This window comes from Rhinopithecus bieti, unplaced genomic scaffold (assembly GCF_001698545.2).
Source record: "Rhinopithecus bieti isolate Rb0 unplaced genomic scaffold, ASM169854v2 scaffold_7509, whole genome shotgun sequence".
NCBI lineage: Eukaryota > Metazoa > Chordata > Mammalia > Primates > Cercopithecidae > Rhinopithecus > Rhinopithecus bieti.
The window spans coordinates 4,352,650-4,363,775 of record NW_016805750.1 but is presented as its reverse complement, the minus strand read 5'-3'; positions in this window follow the sequence as shown (position 1 = coordinate 4,363,775).

Sequence of the window (11,126 nt, the reverse complement as noted above, 5' to 3'; positions counted from 1 at the left end):
GTTGTTATAATTATGTTATATATTATATATAATATGTTACATATGTTATATATTATATATAATATGTTACATATGTTATATATTATATGTTATATAATACATAATTACATATTATATATGACATACATATATCATATAAGTCATATATAATATATAATATACTATATATTATGATATATAACACATCCTAAATATTATGTATAATTTATATATAATATAATACATAATTTGAGACCAATGTGGCCAAGATGGTGAAACCCTGTCACTACTAAAAATACAAAAATCAGCCAGGCGTAATGGCAGGCGCCTGCAGTCCCAGCTTATTCAGGAGGCTTGAGGCAGGAGAATCCTGGATCCAAGGGGCGGAGGTGGCAGTGAGCCAAGATCTCACCACCACACTCCAGCCTGGGCAACAGAGTGAGACTCCATCTCAAAAAAAAAAAAAAAGGATTCTGTGCAAGAGGAGCAGGACGAGATAGCAGGAATGAGGAAGGAGCAACATTTCTTTGAGTCTATCTTTTTTTTTATTGCTTTCACTGTTAGATGATGTTAATGTTCTAAATAGTAAAAATAAATAAATAAATGAAATTAGATCAGTATACATGGGGGAAAACTCTAAATGCCCACTGAAACCAGTAAACTCAACTCTATTTCACAAGAGCAAAAACTACAGTGAAATGGAAGGGCAAAGAATTAGTTCAAATAACATTTGAGGCTTGGCTTGGTGGCTCATGCCTATAATCCCAGCACTTTGGGAGGCTGAGATGCTTGGATCACTTGAGGCCAGGAGTTCAAGACCAGCCTGGCTAACATAGTGAAACCCAGTCTCTACTAAAAACAGAAAAATTAGCCAGGCGTGGTGGTGCATGGCTGCAATCCCAGCTACTTGGGAGGCTGAAGCAGGAGAATCGCTTGAACCCAGGAGGTGTAGGTTGTAGTGAGCTGAGATTGTGCCACTGCACTCCAGCCTGGGTGACAACAGCAAAACTCAGTCTCAAAAAAAAAAAAAAAAAAAAAAGAAAAGAAAAAGAAAAAAAGAAAAAGAAAAAAGAAAAAAAATAGTATCATCGAATAAAGGAACAAGAATATGATGGGCCTCCAGGTGTGATACCCTGAGGACACAATGTCGTTTATGTAGCAATCCAGCCGGGAACATAGGAGATTCTATACCATAACTGGCCTGTATTCTTCAAATTTATCAATTTCATGAAAGACAAAGAAAGGTTGAGGAACTGCTCCAGATTGAGGGAGACTTAAAAGACTTGTATTTTTAGTAGAGACAGGATTTCACCATGTTGGCCAGGATGATCTCAAACTCCTGACCTCAAGTGGTCTGCCTGCCTTGGCCTCCCAAAGTGCTGGAATTACAGGTGTGAGCGGTGGTGCGTGCCTGTTATCCCAGTTACTCGGGAGGCTAAGGCAGGAGAATTGCTTGAACTTGGGAAGAGGTTGTAGTTAGCCAAGATCGTGCCACTGTACTCCAGCCTGGGCGACAGAAGACTCTGTCAAAAAAAATAAAAAAAAAAAAGATTTGACAACCAAATGCAACGTGTGATTCTGAAATGGATTCTCTACTGGAAAAATAATTGCTATAATAAACATTTTGTGGGCAATTAACTACATCAGAACATATAAGTTAGATGTATATCATTACATTGTATCATTAGATCTGTAGATTGTCACATGTTGATGTTAAATTTCCTAAATTTGGTAATACAATTGTGGTTATATAAAGGAATACCCTTATTAGGAAATAATCACTGAAAAATTAAGGGGCATAGTGGTATGATACATGCAGCATACACCTAAAGAATTCAGAAGAAATAATAATAAACATTTTCCTGTAACTATCAATCTGCTGAGAGAATGATAAAGCCAATATGGTCATATGTTAAAAATCAGTGAATCTGGGTTCTTTTTATAATTCGTATAACTTTTCTATAGATTTGACACAATTTCAACATAAAATCAGAAAAAAAAATATTTTCTTACAGAGGGGTGAAGTGAATATAAAACAGGTCAAATAGAAAACTAACAGTGAGATACTGTACGTAGACTCCAATGTATCTGTCAGTGATTACGTTAAATTCTAAACAGACTAAAACCTTTTTTGTTGCTGTTAGAGACAGGCTCTCTCTCTGTCACTCAGGCTGGAGTGCAGTGGTGGGATCATAGCTCACTGTAGCCTCAAACTCCTGGGTTCAAGTGATCCTCCCACCCCAGCCTCCCTAGTAGCTGGGACCATGGGCATGTGCCACCATGCCCGGCTAATTTTTTAATTTTTTTTTTTTTTGTAGAGATGAGTCTCACTACATTGTTTAGTGGGGGGTCTCAAACTCCTGGTCTCAAGTGATCCTCTGGCCTCGGCCTCCCAAAGTGCTGGGATTATAGACATGAGCCACTGTGCCTGGCCTAAAGACTTTTATTAAAAAGAAAAATGGGCCGAGCACAGTGGCTTACTTTGGGAGGCCAATGTGGGCAGATCGCCTGAGGTCAGGAGTTTGAGACCAGCCTGGCCAACATGGTGAAACCCTGTCTCTACTAAAAACACAAAAATTTGCCAGCCATGGTGATGCACACCTGTAATCTCAGCTACTTGGGAGGCTGAGGCATGAGAACCCAGGAGGCAGAGGCATGAGAACCCAGGAGGCAGAGGTTGCAGTGAGCCAAGATCGTGCCACTGCACTCCAGCCTGGGCTCCAGAGTAAGACTCAAGACTCTGTCTCCCAAAAAAAAAGAGTAAAAATGGAGGCAAAACCCCCCCAACTATATAAATACAGGAATACAGAAAGGTTCAAGGAAGAAGGTCACAAATATGTATACCAACTGGTAGACTACATTGGTACTGAACAAAATTAGCTCAGAAGCACTGCTTAGAAATTAAGTGGGCATTTCATAGATGTTAAAGAGACCAGCCCACCTGCAAATGTTAACAATTCTAAATACTGATGCACTCAATTGCACAGTTTCAAAACATATAAAGCAAATTAACAGGACTAAACTGAGGCTGGGTGTAGTGGTTCATGCCTGTAGTCCCAGAACTTTGGGAGACCGAGGTGGGCAGATCACCTGAGGTCAGGAGTTTGAGATCAGCCTGGTCAACATGGCAAAACCCCATCTCTACTAAAAATACAAAAAGATTAGCCAGGCACGGTGGTGTGTGCCTGTAATCCCAGCTACTCGGGAGGCTGAGGCAAGAGAATCGCTTGAACCCGAGAGGCGGAGGTTGCAGTAAGCCGAGATATCGCGCCACTGCACTCCAGCCTGGGCGACAGAGTGGGACGCCATCTTGAAATAAAATAAACTGAGAAAGAGACAAATCCACAGTCACAGTGGGAGAGTCTAACGCCTCTCAACCACTGACAGAAGAAAGAAACACAGAAATAATTCCATACATATTGAAGATCTGAACAGCAAAATTAGATTTGATCTAACAATGAATGTCAGCACTGCACCCAACACTGACATGGCAGACATTGTTTTGTAAGTGGGCACATATCCCCTACATTGTATTCTGTCACTACTTCCCCCTGCTTTTTTTTTTTTTTTTTTGGCTGTTGACTTGAATGCCTGGATATTTTTAGTGGAGTTTTCATATTCATACACTCTTTTGGGGATGTATAGGTAGGTCAGTTTCTTTGAAAGGCAGTAGGGAGGGAAGTTATCTTGCCGGGCATCACGGTCCACACTCTCATTCTGTTTCTCTCCTTGGAAGGAAGACACTAATTATAGTTCACTGAGTATCATGTCATCTGACCCTGACCTCACCTGCAGAATCCAAGGCAACAAACCCTTGATACACACTCACTCCAAGAATCCACTGGGGATTTAAAGATGGAAAAAAAAAAGTTTCTGCCTTCAAGAATTTCAAAGCACTGTGAGAAGGGCAGAAGCATATGTAATTAACCAGAATTCAGGGTGAGAAGTACCATTTTTAACTGTTTGGAAATGGTGTTATGAAAGAGCATTACAGAAAAGGTGTCTGCCTCAAGAAAAACAGACTCATGAGAACTCTTTAGGGTCTTCATCTGGGATGACTTAGTTATAAGGAAGGTGTTCTTGCCCTAGCCCAAGTCAGAGAAGTCATTTGGCTGAAAGGTAACCAAGAGCTTCATGAAACCTGGGAAGAATGAGTGAGGCTGAGCCTTGAGAGGGACTTACACATGGGCAATGGGAGTCCACAGACCAGGTTTCCTCTGCCCACCTCCTTGGGGCCACCTGGCCACTCATGGCTACTGTTCGTGTTTGCTTTGTGGCAGGCTGCAGGCTGGCTTTGTCTTCTTGGTGTGCAAATAGCCGCTCTAGCCTCATGTCTTCATGATTCAAGTTGCCACTGGAGACCAATTAAAATCTCTGAATCACATTTCCAAATACACAGAGAAGAATGATGGTTCACCCTGGGTAAGACAGCCGTGGGCAGCCGGCTGTGGGCAGGGGTCATGAATGTGGTCTCAGCCAGCTCTCTAATAGAGGATGTGGGCAAGGAAGGTGTCACCAAGCAGAAGGGCTGGCTGCTCCAAGCACTAGAAGCCAATATGATGACACCATTATTTCTGAGTGAAGAAAAGCTTTCTGTTATGGGTTGACCAACAAGGAGACAGGTGTTCAGCTCAAATCTGATTCTGTGCTGGCTTTTAGGCCATACTTTTATTAGAAAACGTTTAGTGGCTGGGTTCTGGGATTAGCAGGAGATTGGTGGAAAGAAAGGGGAGGTCTGGAAAGTTCTTGCACATGTGCAGTTCTCTCTCCATGCCCCCTCATGGGTCCCATGTACAAGTTTGCGGCAAAGTAGTATGAAATGTACAGTGGAAATTTGGGCTGTGATGTCCACAAGCTCCTGCGGTGCAGACTCCAGTTGGCAATATGGGTTCAACTGATTTCTGCCAGTTTTGTTATCTTACAAATGGAGGGAGTTTCAGTGTTTCAGCAAATTGTTTCTCTTCTTATCCGCCATCTTGCAAGCTCAAGAATTTCTGTCAGTCATTGGTTTTAGTTAACTCTTTGGGGCATGGTTTCAAAGGTAACATACCTGACACAAATGACTGTAGGGTCTTTAGGCACCTCTCTACATGGCTAATTACTGTAGTCGAGCCAACTGGCAAAAAAAAAAAAAAAAAGTTACTTATTATTTTCATTGCTTATTTAGGAAAAATGTTTGTCAGAATAAATCTAATGGTGGCTAAAGCTTACATGGGAGACATTCGTGTCAATTCTAGCCAACATTATCAGTGTTTGCAATGGTTCCCTGAAGGATGGGAATATTGGTAAGTGTGTAGGTGCTGAGGCAAGAGACTGAAGGCACAAACTGTTTCAGTATAATAAATAAAATAGTTAGAATAAGAATAGTTACAATACAAATTAGATATAGAGATGATCATGGACATTATCAATCATTAGTATAAACGTTATCAATCATTAGCTTTTAATATTACTCTTCGTTGTATTACTAATATAACCAAGGAATAACCAGCGGGTATAGGGTCAGGTGCTGAAGGGACATTGTGAGAAGTGACCTAGAAGGCAAGAGGTGAGCCCTCTGTCATGCCTGTGTAAGAGCCGCTTGAGGGCTCCTTGGTCAAGCGGTAACGCCAGTGCCTGGGAAGGCACCTGTTACTTAGCAGACAGTGAAAGAGAGTCTCCTTTCCTTGGAGGAGTCAGGGAACACTCTGCTCCACCAGCTTCTTGTGGGAGGCTGGATATTTTCCAGGCCTGCCTGCAGTCATCCGGAGGCCTAAACCCCTCCCTGTGGTGCTGTGCTTCAATGGTCACGCTCCTTGTCCACTTTCATGTTCCTCCCGTACTCCTGGTTCCTTTTTGAAGTTCTTAGTAGACAGGGGTAGAATAGTGAAAGTCTTTCTTTCTCTTTAGGTAGCCGAAGCAGACAGCATTTTCTGCTGATGTATGCTGCCTTCCCTCTCTGCTTCGGCTGCCTAAAAGGGAAGGGCCCCCTGTCCCATGATCACGTGACTTGCTTGACCTTATCAATCACTTGGATGATTCACCCTCCTTACCCTGACCCCTTGTCTTGTATGCAATAAATATCAGTGAGCCCAGCCATTCAGGGCCACTACCGGTCTCTGCGTCTTGGTGGTAGTGGTCCCCAGGGCCCAGCTGTTTTCTCTTTAACTCTTTGTCTTGTCTTTATTTTTCTACAATTTCTTGTCTCCGCACATGGGGAGAACACCTGCTAAGCCCCATCGGGCTGGACCCTACAGGTAAGACCACACGAAGTGCCAAAGACAGTGCCAGATCTGCTGCAGGAACTTGAAGATGTCTTTTTCCTTGTACTGGACATGTATTCCCAGCATCTCTTCCCATCTTCTCCCTTTCCAATAGTACTCTGGCTTTCCTAGCCAGGTGATTTATGTGTGATTATTTCCACATTCCAACTCCAGAGATAGAAACTGACTGGTCCAAATCATCTACTGAACCCATGCCCCTGGTCACAGTGGTTGGCTCTATGATGGGCACATGAACCAAGCCAGGTCCAAAAGGCTCCAGTACTGGTCCTTTGAGCTATATTGGAGGTACACTTTCCCTACTCTGAACTTGGACCAGGAAACATACAGACCTTGAGAGTAGTGGGCAGCTATTCTAGAACCAGGAGTGGGTCTGCAAGAATGGAGTAGAATATGTTTACACTCCTCACAGCACAGCAGTGGAGTGGGCAGAAAGGCCTGGGACCTGGAACACCACTGAAAAAGCACCTTAAACTCCACATGGCCAATTCACAATTCTTTTTTCCTGCTCCTCCCCCAGTATGTCAGGTCAGAATGGGTGAGACTGTGGGGCAATAACACACAACCCCCAAATCTCAGTCACTTAAAACAATACAGGTTTATTTCTTACAGTACAAGTTGAATGCCAGTTGACAAGAAATCTCTGCTCCTCACCATCCTTATTTCAGGACCCAGGTGGACAGAGCAGCAGCCACCACTGGGGAGAGAGAGAGTTCTGGAGGATTTTGCAAGGGGAGTTGAATGCTCTGACCCAGAAATGACGTATCTCATTGTCAAGAACAAGTCATAAGGCCCCACATAAGTGAAAAGGGGCCAAGAAGAGGGGAGAACCAGAATATTTGTTGAACACCAATCATGACTAACACATAATCTTCTCCATCTCAAGAAAAGTCACCCTTTTATGTTCATAATATTAGGTTCATTAAAAAAAAAAGAGAATCAAGAAAAGGCACCATTATACACCCAGTTATGCAAGCCAAGAAAAAAATTTGTTCCTGATAGTCTTTCCCCTATTCCTAATGTCTAATCTTCCAGCAAGTCTTTTTTTTAAATTTATTTTTAATTTTTGTGGGTATGTAGTAGGTATATATATTTATGGGTTACATGAGATCTTTTGATTCAGCCATGCAATGCATAATATTTATATCAGAGTAAATGGTATATCTGTCACCTCAAGAATTTATCCTTTTGATATGGTATAGCTGTGTCCCCGCCCAAATCTTACCTTGAATTATAATAATCTCCATGTGCCAAGGGTGGGGCCAGGTGGAGATAATTGAATCCTGGGGATGGTTTCTCCCATACTGTTCTTGTGGTAGTTAAGTCTCACGAGATCTGATGGTTTCATAAATGGAAATTCCCCTGCACAAGCTCTCTTCTCTGCCACCATGGCAGAAGTGCCTTTGCTCTTCTTTAATGTTCCGCCATGATTGTGAAGCCTCCCCAGCCACGTGGAACTATGAGTCCATTGAACCTTTTTCTTTATAAATTTCCCAGTCTCACGTATGTCTTTATTAGCAGCGTGAGAACAGAATAATACACCTTTGTCTTACAACATTCCAATTATAGTCTTTTAGTATGTACAATTAAATGCACAATTAAAATGTACAATTAAATTATTTTTGACTACAGGTGCACTGTTGTGCTAGCAAACACTAGGTGTTACTTATATTTTTTGGTACTCGTTAACCATTCACTTCCCCTCCACTCCCCCACTACCCTTCCCAGCCTTGGGTAACCACCCTTCTACTCTCTATCTCCATGAGTTCGATTATTTTAATTTTTAGCTCTCACAAGTGAGAACATGTGACGTTTGTCTTTCTGTGCCTGGCTTATTTCACTTAACATAATGACCTCCGGTTCCACTTATGTTGTTATAATACCAGCAAGTCCTATCAGCGCTACTTCCTCTCTTTCTCTACCCCTACCTACCATTCTGTTCCCAAACACCATAACATTGCACTTGGACTACCGAAGTATCCTGATCACTTGATCACTGGTCTCCCTGCTTCCGATCGCACACCTCACCCGCACATCTGATTTCCACCCAGCATCTGTGGTCGGCTGATTAATGCTGCCCCCCTCTGAAATATCCACTTCCTAATCTCTAGGAAATGTCCACTTCCTAATCTCTACAACCCGTGAATATGTCATGCTCCTTGGCCAAAGGGCCTTTGCAGATGTGATGACAATTACGAACCTTGAGATGAGGGAGATTATCTTCTCTTATCTGGTGGTTCCAATCTCACACACACCAGTCCTAAGAAGTGGAGACTCTTTCCCAGCTGAAGTCAAGAAGATGCGGCAAAGAGACAGAAGGAATGTGAAGCTTGACACCCTGCTGGTGGTCTTGAGATGTAGGGGGCTATGCAGCAAGAACCAGAGAGAGGCCTTGAGGAGTGAAGGGTGGTCTCTAGCTGAGAGCCAGCCAAGAAATGAGAACCCTGGTTCTTCAACTGAATGAGCCTGGAAACAGACTCATCCTTGGAGCTTCCAGAAGGGAGCCTAGGTTTCATCTTCCTGGACTCTGTGCAGAGGAAACAGTCACACCCTGCTCTACCTGGACTTCCGATTACAAAACTGGAGACCACATGTTTGTGATGTTTTAAGCCTGTACGTTTTTGGTCACTTGATATGGCAGCAATAGAAAAATACAGTATCACAGAGATGCTGTTTGAAACACAAATGAGATAATGTCACTACCCTGCTCAAAATCCTCCACTATTTTTCAGTCACATCTGGGAACAAATTCAACTTCCTTATGGTGGCATGTGTGGTCTGCCTTCTGCATCCTTCTACTCTCTCCTCTCCCATGTGCTGCATCTGACAGGCGCACCAAGCTCCTTTCTGCCTGGGGCTTTGTGATACTGGCTTAGCGACCTGGAGGCTTCTTCCCTCCAATCTTAGTATAGAGTGATTCTTCTGGGGGTAGTCATTGAAACCTTGGCCTAAATATCTCCTCCAAGATGGCTTTCTGAGCACCCAAACCCAAGGAGCCACCCACTCATCTCTACCACAGCACTTTCATTTCTCTTAAAACATTTGGAGTTTTCTGTAATTTTTCTTATCTGTTGTCCGTATCCTCCACTAAAATGTAAGCTCTATGAGATATGGAATGTCTTAGACACTAATGTATTCCCAAGGCCTTTTAGGTATCAATAAATATTAACTGAATAAATCTAATTACTAGGATATCAGATTAAGCCTTACCTAAAGGCCTAAAAATGTTAAATGTGCTAAAACATTCCCTTTATGTAAGACAACCTGAGTTAGGTTTTCTGAAACTTGTGTAAATCAAACATAAAATTCTAAGGCCCCCCCAACCACCTGAATGGACCCCTCCTTTTGGCCAAGGGCATTCTGAAGTTAACCTGAAAAACTAGTTCAGGGCATGATGGGAAGGGGGAACTGGACATGCTTCATTATATCCTCCTTACTTTGGGAATTATGGATAGAACAGACTCTTTAAGTCTGATAAGAAACATTTACAATCTACTGTCTCTGAAGCCTGCTACCTAGAGGCTTTATCTGCATAATAAAACCTTGGACTCCAGAGTCCCTTACCATAACTCGGACATTCCTTCCTATTGACAGTAACTCTTTCAACTAACCGCCAATCAGAAAAATCTTTAAATCTACCTATGACCTGGGAGCCCCCCACTTTGAGTTGTCCCACCTTTCTGGACTCAACCAGTGTACATTTTACATGTATTGATTGATGTCCCATGTCTCCATAAAGTGTATAAACCTAAGCTGCACCCCGACCACCTTGGGTACATGTCATCAGGACCTTCTGAGACTGTGTGTCATGATGTGTCCTTAACCTTGGCAAAATAAACTTTCTAAATTAAGACTTGTCTCAGATACTTTTGGTTTACACTTGCAATTTTAAATTTCCTAAATGATACACCCTTGGTTTTCCCTTAGAGGTCATCATAACCATTTCAATTCAGTGCAATAATAGGATCTTTTGAATTCATGTTTATATCATAAACCTATCCTCATGCCCTTTACTCCCCTGTTCCTCTGGCATAGAGTAGTTACTCAGTAAGTTCTCCCTGAAGAAACCATTGAGCTACATGATGGCCTAGGAAAAATTGTGTTCATAACTTTCATAATGTACCAGGCTCTTACAGATATTCAAAGATTCTGAAACATTTTCTATTAAACAAAAGGCTGCCCACAAAAATACCACAGTAACAGTACAGCAGGTCCCCTAACAATGGTTTTGTCTATTTGTGCTGAACTATTAATTATCAGTAACCCCCAAAGCACCTTCCTAGCTACAGAGTGAATCTAGTGTGAGATCAGGTGTTGTAAAAAAAATAATAATAATAATTAACAGCAGTGAGTGCCAAATGAGCAAAACTTATGTAAATAATCTTAATAGAAATGAGAGATAATTGTTCACAGGTGTCATTTCCTGAGAAAAAACATACACCTTTTCTTGCAAGAGAAAATGCTAATAGTTTCATTAAATTTATGAGCCTTAATTAGCTCACTGCAGTTCTAATTACCCGGCTAGTCCTGAAATCATGTTCCTTCACTCCTTTCCCTTTCTTAAGCAGATTCATGCACAATCAGCCCCTTCTACTTCTTTATGAATATGTGCACCTTGGCAGGGCTTTGGCATTTATCTTCAGCAATGATAATGTCTCCTCTAAGAACATTCAATCAATCAGTGTCTCTTCGTCTTTGTCCATGGCTCTATTTTTCTGTCTCTCTTCCCCACCCATACACAGACACAAACACAAATCCATTTCCTTGTGTTGCAAATACACACCTCGGGACTTACTAAGAAACTGATTTCTCTATAAAACTGTTCTCTTTATCTCCTCCTCAGTCCCTGAGTTTTTTTTTTTTTTTTTTTTTTTTTTTTTTTTTTTA